The sequence below is a fragment of the Silene latifolia genome, chromosome 11, assembly GCF_048544455.1.
Source record: "Silene latifolia isolate original U9 population chromosome 11, ASM4854445v1, whole genome shotgun sequence".
Classification (NCBI taxonomy): domain Eukaryota; kingdom Viridiplantae; phylum Streptophyta; class Magnoliopsida; order Caryophyllales; family Caryophyllaceae; genus Silene; species Silene latifolia.
The window spans coordinates 93253838-93264396 of NC_133536.1; the positions used below are offsets into that span (position 1 = coordinate 93253838).

Below are 10559 nucleotides of genomic sequence, written 5' to 3' on the forward strand. Positions count from 1 at the left end.
GATTTATTTGGATTTTTTGGGTTTTTTATTGGTTTGGTTTTTTGGGTTTTTTTTTTCTTGGTTTTTTTTTTTTAGAGAATATGGAGAAGTGAGATATAGAGAGAGAATGAGGAGATGTGATAATGAGTTGGTGAATCAAAGATGAGGAGGATTAATGTAGTTAATGAGAAAATTAGAGGAAGATGGACAAATTAGAGCATTAACCTTAATTTTTTTGTTCTCATCTAAGCCCTCCATTTCCAAGATCCAAAGGCTCACAATGAGACTTATGGACTCAAATGTAAGAGGTGGACTTAGATGATCTTATTACTATATATATATATATATATATATAGAAATAGGATTTCGTACGAACCTATAGTTCGGTGCGAACTGTACGAACTCCTTAACAACCGCTAGATTAGAATAATAAAAGGCCCAGATTTCATCTCAAATATACACACACAAAATCATTACCCCGTGCCTTCCCCTCTCTCTCATATCTCAACGCCACCACTCGCACTCCTAATGCCGACGGCCTAACTACATCACGACGGCAACGTCGCCGACGCACCGACAGAATCACCAGCGCCACATATCCTTTCCTATAATTCCCTTCTCCAACGATTACGTCCCCGAACTACCGCCCCTTTCGTTTTTCCTATTTCCGACTACAAAACGTACGTTTTCGGACTTTTCTGGCACTGAACTTCCTGATTAGTTCGCCGGTGGTGTTAAGTTTTTGAAATTTTAGTTCGACTTTTGTGGATCTACAACTCAAATGTCGAATTTAAAGAGAAAATCAGTGATTGCAGATCTGGCATTCAGTTCTTGATATGGTTCTGGACGACGGCGCTCCGATGAGGGAAGAGACAACAGATGAGCAAAGTTGTTCTTGTGCGAGTCTAAAGGCGAGACGGGGTGCGATTTCTAGTGGTCGATTATTGGTTGCGATGGAGTTTGTTATAGGGTGATGGTGTCCAGCTCAGGATTGTTGTGATGATTCTGATCGTGGATAACGGTGGCGAACTCTTTACACGGTGCTTTGATGGTGTATTTTGCAGAATTGATCTCGAAATTGGCTATCGTGAACTGATCTCGGCCGTTTTGGTATGAATGTGGCCAGTATCAACTACATATGCAGTCACAATAAAGTTCAAAATATTGGTAACTCGGTCGTGTTCGGCGGCCAGTATCAACTACATATGCGATCACTCGGTCGTGTTCGGTTGATGGTGTATTTTTGCAGACTTGTTTATTTGATATAAGAATGGTTGCTTTCTGCATGACCAAATTTTACTGTTTAACCATGACCGTCATAATTGTTTGCTTGAGGCTAGCTGTAAATCAGAGTGATTTCAAAGTCGTATGCATTTAATTTGTGGTTTAACTTTGAGCTTCTGTTATTTATTGTTTTGAAAATAATCTTCATGAGTATTAGTTAGCCTAAAATTACCGTGTTCATCATCCTAGAGGACGGATACACACGATATTACTGCCGGATACACACGGTATTACTACCGGATACAAATGTATCTGGTTGTAATACCATGTGTATCTTGTACTAATACCATATGTATCTGAGGAAGTAAAATGGGTATCGTGTTAGTTTGTACAGTTCATGCTCGTGACTCGTGGTAGGTCTGTCTGAGGTGGAAGTCGGAGTTTTGGTGGTTTGCGTTGGGTCGAGTAGCCTGCCTGTGGTCTTGGAGATGTTTGTCGTGGTGTATAGGGGGTAACAGGTGATGTCTGTCGCTGTCTGAGGTGGCCGATTATGTCACCGGTGATGTCGCCGATGTAGTTTTAAGTTGCCCATTATCATCAATTGGAGCAGCTTATTTGCAGCTCGCAAGTACAAATTGTCAAGGATTGTTTAATTTGGTTGACTAATTCAGTTTTGGATTGAGAAGAATGTAGCAGTGTAACTAGGTTGTGGTTCTATTTTTTTTTGTAATACTCTTATCAGCTTCTAGTTCAGATTAAACAACTTATTGTACTCATGTGAAGCAAGATTTCATGAATCAAGTATCAATCACCTAAATTGGTTACAAATTTGAAGTGTTGTGAGCAATATTGTTGATTAAACATGGGGAGACATTAGTGTAAAGGCGCAAAAGAAAACAAAATTAATTGGAATAGAGCAATTACAGTGTAGGACTAAAAAAACAAGTAGAGTTGATAAAATCACATAATAAGACGGATCAACGTTACAAAAAATCACAAGTTTGGTGGATTTTATTGTCACAAAAGGCAAATAATGAATATTTCTAGAATGCAAAATATATCGAACAAAGTGACAAATCATATCTCGGGTTTCATCACATTTTATCAAATTATTTAATTGATAGATAAAATTAAGAGAAAACGTACAAAATAAAAAGATTATCGGGTGCTTCCGAAGTTGTAGGTGAGACTTAGAGACTTGAGAGTGTATAATCGTCCTACTTTAGGACATTTATCATGCTATATACACTCATTTACCTTGTTTAATCCCTTTGCCTATTAGGTGATTTACAAGATTAGAGGACCGCCTAATCCAACCCTAAACTCTTTCCCGCCCCGCTTTAATATACCCGGCCCCCTCGTTTAATCCCTTTACCTACTATGGGAACTGGGAACTAAAATAGTGAATTATATGCGACATTAGGAAAGTCAACGGGAAAATGACAATTATTTTGTAAATGAATCGATTACGAAATACGTATTCATGTCCGTGATGAAATTAGGATGTATCGGCAATGTTTTGATGCTTTGTTGCACGGGTATTTATATATCGAGTTTGTGTTGAATAAGTGTAAGTTTAGTTTCGACGGTTTTGAGGCTTTTAAGTTTCTAGATACGTTCTTTTAAATTACTAGATACATACCTTTAAGGTGCTAGATACACTCCTTTAAGTTACTAGATACATATCTTTATGATGCTAGATACACTTTTTTAACTTACTAGATACATACCTTTAAGGTGCTAGATACGCTCCTTTAAATTACTAGATACATTTCTTTAAGTTGATAGATGCACTCCTTTAAGTTACTAGATACATTTCTTTATGATGCTAGATACGCTTCTTTAACTTAGTAGATACACACCTTTAAGGTGCTAGATACGTTCTTTTAAATTACTAGATACATTTCTTTAAGTTACTAGATACACTCCTTTAAGTTAATCGATACATTTCTTTTAATTGCTAGATACACTCTTTTAATTTAGTAGATACATTTCTTTATGATGCTAGATACGTTTCTTTAACTTATTAGATACACACCTTTAAGGTGCTAGATACGTTATTTTAAATTATTAGATACATTTCTTTAAGTTGCTAGATACACATATCTAGCAAGTTAGATACACTTTTTTACCTTGTTAGATACACTCATTTATGTTGCTAGATACGCATCTCAAACAAGCTAGATACACTCTTTTACCTTGCTAGATACACTTATTTACCTTGCTAGATACACTTATTTACCTTGCTAGATACACATATCTGTGTAGATACACTTCTTTTTTAAGTTCTCTGACTTAAATACACTACTTTAAGTTGCTAGATACATACTTTAAACAAGATAGGTACACTACTTTTAAGTTTCTAGATACACGCCTCTTTAACTAGCTCGATACACTCATTTTAAGCTACTAGATACATACCTTTAACTAGATAGATACACTTCTTTAAGTTACTAGATACACACTTTACACTCTTAATTTGTTAGAAACAAACCTTTAGCGTTCTAGATACACTCCTTTAAGTTACTAGATACATACCTTTATCTAGCTAGATACACTTCTTTCGGTTATTAGATACATACTTTTAGTTCGTTAAATACAGTTTTATAAATTATTAGATACATATCTCAAAATGGTGATAGACTATGTTATATTTTTATTATCCCAATAATTTGGTTACACCCTAATACCCAATTAGTATCAATGATTTCAAGTTTGTAATTATTTGTTTTTTTTTTCTATTAACATACCTTTTAAACGAATAAAAGGATATGCTCTAAACACATGATTAGAGGGAATTGAATAATTTATCCGAGCTCGGGGTTTGTTAGATTTTTAGGGTGTTCACAATTTATAATCGTCACATTCCTATGGCAGCTAATGATATAATCGTCTCCCATGGCACAATTTTTATTGGTGCCAAATGGGTATACGGTCGTAACATTTCCACACTAATCTTGGCCGCCTTCATTCCGACATTGAAGAAAGCTGATACAATGTAGCTAGCAATATACAGGGGAATGAGAACTAGCATCGAAGAAAGCTGATATAAGCAATGTAGCTAGCAATAATAATATAGCTCTAGCAAACCCATTTCTCTGATTTGTTCAAAATGAAAACTACAATGTGAAAATTGACATACAAGTCAATTTATACTAATTCATAGTCAGTTTAATTAACTTGTTCGGAACCCGTAACAAAGTTGTTGAATCCATCGAAGCGGCTGAAATCAATATATCCCTGCAAAAACAGAAAAAAGAGAAAACGGGAAGGTGTATAAACAACTGCAGCACTACATTAAAAAAATACACATTAATTTCAGAGACCGCGCTGACCATCCCATTCCGTCAATGTCGGTCATTTAGTAAAATAATCGTGACATGGGTTCTAAACCCGTCATTATCTAAACAGCTGATCCTATTTTTGCTATATAACACGGATCAAAACATTCACAGTTTATGCTCGCTCCCATTCTCACCCATGAAAGCCAAACAGACTAATTAGTCAACAATATACTTCATATAGCCTCTGCTTAGCATATGAATGTTCCACAAAATACATGGAATCCAATTGCATATCAAATATTCAACCCCACAACTGATGCATGACAAAATGGCGTATAAAACAAAACATCTGAAACTTTGTCATCAATAACAAAGTTATCACTCATCAACCTACAACCAATTTTATAATTACAAATTTACAATCATTATCAATTGCCAATGAGTGTCCGGACATCAGACATACTCACATATACATACCATTTTCTAACAATTACATAAAGAATGTTTCCGTTTAACACTAATATCCCCACAATAGGCTACTGAATCGGACATTTCCCGAGACAAAATGTTCCGACTAGGCCATTTTTACAACCTTTTTTTGAATTTCCACCTTTTTTAGCAGATCTATAATTAAAATCACTAGTTTTTAGAAGTTGAAAAGAACTAACTCACCGGAGAAGGGAGATGCAATGAAAATTCGGCGATAGTATGCTGGAATGAGTCGTCGGAGAAAGGAATTGGTCGCCGGAGCAAAGGCGATGCGTGAATGATAAAACGAAGAGACATTAAAAACAGATGGAGAAGAGGAAAAACAAGACCGTTGGCGTCGAAGTTGGGTTTGAGTGATCGGTGTATGAGTGATCGGCGTCGAAGTCCCGTCGAGTAGGTCACCGTCGGAGGGTGGTGGTCTGGGGAGGAGGGGTAGTCGGTGGTGGAAGGGGATGAAAGAAAATAGAAAAGACTAATGTCACAGGTGGGTTGGTTTTTTTAATGTTGGCCTGATCGTTGATTACTCAAATCTAGTGGTATATATTAGTTCGTACAGTTCGCACCGATCCCGAACCTATATATATATATATATATATATATATATATATATATATATATATATATATATATATATATATATATATATATATATATATATATATATATATATATATAGTAGTGGGATCACTTGAGTCCACCCTTCAAGTGTGAGTCCATAAGTCCTCGTCCAAACCATTGGATGAGGAAGATGGGTCGTTGAGATTAAAAGGTAAAAGTGGTAATTATTAGCCTAATTAACACTCTATCTCTCTACTCAACCTAATCAATTACTAACCCCCACTTAATCAATATCTAATTTAATATATATAGTTTTCTTTCAACTGTTTCTCTCTCTATGTCCCACAATTTCATACCTCCTCTCCTCTCTCTAAAACTTAAAAACCCAAAAAAAATTTACCCTCCTCTCTTCTTCCTCACCACCACCGAGACCCACCACCCACTCCACCTCCTCACGGCGCCTCCCCCACCACCCACCCCCACCCCCACCCCAGATCTGCCACCACCCCACCACTCACGACCCACACTCTCACTTCTTACCGAAACCACCACACACCCACCCACAACCACACCGAAACCACCGCACCACCCTTCCCCACACAAGATCTGTCGTCTCCTGCCTCCCTCCCTCAACCTCTCCTCCCCACTGCCTCGCACTACCCCCGACATCTCTCCTCCTCACTGCCTCACACCCCCCCCCCCCGACACCTTTGCAACCACCACTCTCCTCCTCTCCTCTTTTTGCTGCTTCCGCCTTCCACCACGCACCACCATAATCCGTTCTCGCCATCCACCGCACCACGTGAAACCGGCTGCTCTTCTTCTCTTCTTTTAATTTTGAGATCTCATTTTTTATTTCTAATCTTGTTTTCTTTTAATTTCTGAGATCTCGTTTTAGTTTTATACTTTGATTTGATCTCGTTTTCTTATTTAAGTTTTTGATTTCGTTTTTCAGATTTTAATTTATTCTCGTTTTTCCAGATTTCGTTACATGCAATTTTTTTATTTGTTCTCGTTTTTTTTTATTTGTTCTCGTTTTTCTCGTTTTTTAATTTGTTCTCGTTTTTTTTACTTGTTCTCAAATCTTATTTTTTTTATTGATAACAATAAAAGTCAGATCTAGTTTTTTTCTTACAAAAGTGAGTATTGGTTGTGGTGGTCAACTGGTCATTGGTGGTTGTCGTGTGTAGAGGAGGCAGGGTTCGGGTGCTGGCATGGGTGCGGGAGGTTGGTGCGGCTTGTGATTGCGGGTGCTGGCGTGGGTGCAGGTGCTAAAGTGGGTGCAGGGGTGGTGGTTGGTGGTTGGACGAGGCCAATGTTGTTGGAATATGTGTCCTCCGACAATAATGCGATCACAACTGTCGATCATGATGATCACATGTTTAAGTCTCATTTTAAGAATACAATTGGGAAGTAATATTTTACTGTCAAATGGTCCACACATATCGGTAATGATTGGCTGACTAGAGTTTGACATTACTGTCGTACGACGGTGGTGATCAGTTGATCCTATTAGGTCATACCTAAAGGGTAACACTCTTAATTGAATATTTAATTAATCGTATGACGATACGGGTTAATTAATTTTTTTTAAAATTGACGGACGATTTTGGAAGTAATATTTACGTGTCTCATTGTAATTTGATTAAATAAGATACGGTCTAAGTAATCGAATTGTTTTATTGCTTAGATGAAATTATTGTTTACGGAAACAATTGAACTGAATGAATAATTTATTATAAATACAAGATGTTGTGATTTATAATTGGTAAATTATTTTGGTACAAGTAATTATGAATTACTAAATCGATTTTGTATATGACGTATTTTTATTAATGCGTTGATCTTTAATATGTTAAAAATGCATAACAGTTTTACATGACTTGTGACATGTGACAAATTGACAAATTGACAAAGATAAAATGGAATCCATTTTATCTTAAATGGACCGAAATATGGGGTGATTTAGGATAAAAATTGTGTTGATTAATTGAGTGGAAAACATAATCATTTTACCTAAACCTAGCCATGCAAACCTACTTGCTCTTGTGAAGAACACCTTGCCCATGCATTGGCTCCCCAATCCCTCCTTCCACCGGTTTTTGGAGGACCAAATAGAGAGTTTTTCTCTATCATTTTTTATTCATTCATAATTTACATGATTTCTAGTGTAAGAAATTAAAATCTCTCTAAGAAAACTAGAGAAATAAAAACTCCAAATTCTTCCTCTCTTAACCGAAATTAAGAGACCAAAATAAATATTTTGGGTCAATTTTATTTAAATTAATATTGTTCTAGTATTAATAATATTAATTTTATTAAGTGGTTACCTTGGGTATTATTCCTTGGGAGGGATTCTATACTTGAATCCTTTTGTTCATCCATTTTGGAGTGCTCAAGAACAAGTAAGAAGGAGATCTTACTTGTGCCCTTTGATCCGAAATATCAAGGTAAGAATGTTGATATTTCCTTAATATGTACTTATGTTTGCATGCATAAGATCTAATTAATTTAATGACTAAATTAAATTTGAAACATATATGAATATGTTGAGTATAATGAGATATAGATTTCTAACAAGCGGTATCAAGAGCCTTAGGTTGTTTGCATGCAAGTCGGTTATAGTTTTTCCGAGTTATACGATTAACATATAAAACTTATAAATTTGTGCTTATTATGATATATCACGAAATCAATCATTAATGTTAAAGTTTCTGATCCTAAAATGTATTTAGGATATTTTGGTTAATTTATGGATTTTTATTGTTCATTTATATAATAATGGCATTAAAAATGTGATTTTATGACAAAAATGTCATTTTCGGACTAAAATTAGCTAAACTTCGATTTTTGCAGTGGTTTTTGGATATGTTTTCACATATATTAGTTTTAGATGACCTGTAAAGTTTCATAATTTTATGAGTTCTTATGCTCGAAATATGGATTTTTCATGATAAAAATCGAATTTAAATGATAAATAGGTTAATATGAGAAATATTTCGAATCTGGTTATAGAAATTTAGTATGTTGTCACATGCAATTTTACAAGATGTGTGTAAAATAATAGGCTATAATGAAGTCTTTATGCATGATTTATGAATTTTTGATGAAAAATAGCATAAATAGTGACTTTAATTAGTGAATAATTGCTAAAACATACTTCATGACTAAGGAAAAACGTCACATGTCGCATTTTATTACCTATTTCAGATCTAATATTGAAAAGTTGATAAAAATAATTTTTCTCATATTTTTATGATAATATTTGATAAATCCGATAAATCGCAACATAGTTTTTCCTTGATAATTTTCAAAATTTTTAACCTAAGTTTTTGAATATTATGAGTGTCATGGTATTTTTCCAGAATGTTCATGAGTTTAAAATTTCAAATTTCAAATTTATTTGAAATTTTTGTGATTTATTTGGAGTTTATGGCATTTTATTGTAATTTTGAGTCCATTAATGAACAATTTCAAGAAATATAAGTTAATTATAGTCAATATGTTAGTGGAGACTAATTTTGAGTCTTAAGTTGGTTAGGGTAATTAACTTGTGCATAAATATGATTTTATGTAATTTATTGTGATTTTAAAAGGTTGAATCACGCAAATCCGTAAAAACCGTTTAATATACGATATTGGCTCCTTAAAGGCGATTTAGCATAAAATTGGGCATGTTCATACATATTATAATGCTGCATTTTATTTATGATTGTCATAATTTTATTTTATGTAATTTTTGAATTATGTAATTTTACTTAGTATGGCCTTAGTTTTTAATTGGTATTACCCGAAATGTATGGGAATATCGATTCAGTTGTAATTTATTGTGATCTCGTATCAACGTTTTGTAATTTAATAGATTTATTTTATTTTAATTACAAATGTATAATAGGAAATTATGTAATTTGTTATGTAATTTATTTATTCCGGAGATCCTTGAAGACCGTGTCACTCGAGAAGGCGATCCATTAAAGACGGTGTTACCTCGAGATGCGTGCCAAAAACCGAAGTTGAAGGGACCAATGGAGTTGGTTTCCGAATATGTAATAGTTAATTAGATTTTCTATTTTAGGAAGGCCATACTAGGATTTTATTTATGTTTTGCATTTTATTTATATGTTGTATGCATCGCTAAATCGCCATAACTAAAACATGCATTGTCATTTTAATCGAGTTTATCGACCGTGTCAATTATAATTATCGTAGTTCACCGCTTTAGTTCACTTAAAACGTGATAGATAATAAATTGACATGACCTCTCGCTAAAAATTAAACAATTGAGACTTAGCCTTACCAAAAAGTAGAAACCATGAAAACCTATTTCGCGAGGGAGTGCACTCGGCCCTACCGGGGTACAAACCTTGTTACGTAGGGGAAGTGGGTGATAAATGTCTATCCACTGAATTCATGTTGATAAGGGATGAATCGGCCCTACCGTGCCCAAGTTGATGTGGATTTGGATCATGGACACATTTATTCGAAATTTGGAATGAGCTCAACGGAAGTATTCGTGACCGTAGTCGCATGTGTTTCGGGCTAAAGATAAAAATTAATGTAATTTTATCAACCAAGAGTTCTAAAAGTAGAATCGATTAAAACGTTAATCCACCGAGTTATATTGATAAGGGATGAATCGGCCCTACCGTGCCCAAGTTAATATGAATTTGGATCTTGGAATCATTTATAATAGCTGGGTAGAGGTCACTATATAAATGCTCATATCTTGTTTAAATTTTATTTACAAGTATGCCTAAAAAGACAAATGTTAATATTTCCTTTTCCTCCATACTTGCAGTTCATTACAATGAATCCTTCAAACGCTACCGCACCGATAACTATTGAGTCATGCCACAATGTTTTTGACGACGTTTGCTCCAACAACGATTTCGACACTACTAGAGAACTTCATTTTGGGATAGGTTTGGATGGAAACCTTAACTTCATCACTTCTTCTAGACCACCTACTACTACTAGATCTCTTGTGAGCCGGTCTCAGGAAGACCGCCTCATAAAATCTATAAG

At 34.9% G+C, this 10559-nt stretch overlaps 1 long non-coding RNA gene across 1 annotated transcript; it reads right to left on the reverse strand.

Moving 5' to 3' along the window:
• Positions 1–4146: 4146 nt before the first annotated feature.
• LOC141614983 (uncharacterized) lies at positions 4147–5523 on the reverse strand. The gene is made up of 2 exons (XR_012529523.1): positions 5160–5523; positions 4147–4443 (listed from the first exon to the last, which is right to left on the reverse strand). It is a non-coding gene; the product is annotated as an uncharacterized LOC141614983 (long non-coding RNA).
• Positions 5524–10559: the final 5036 nt, after the last annotated feature.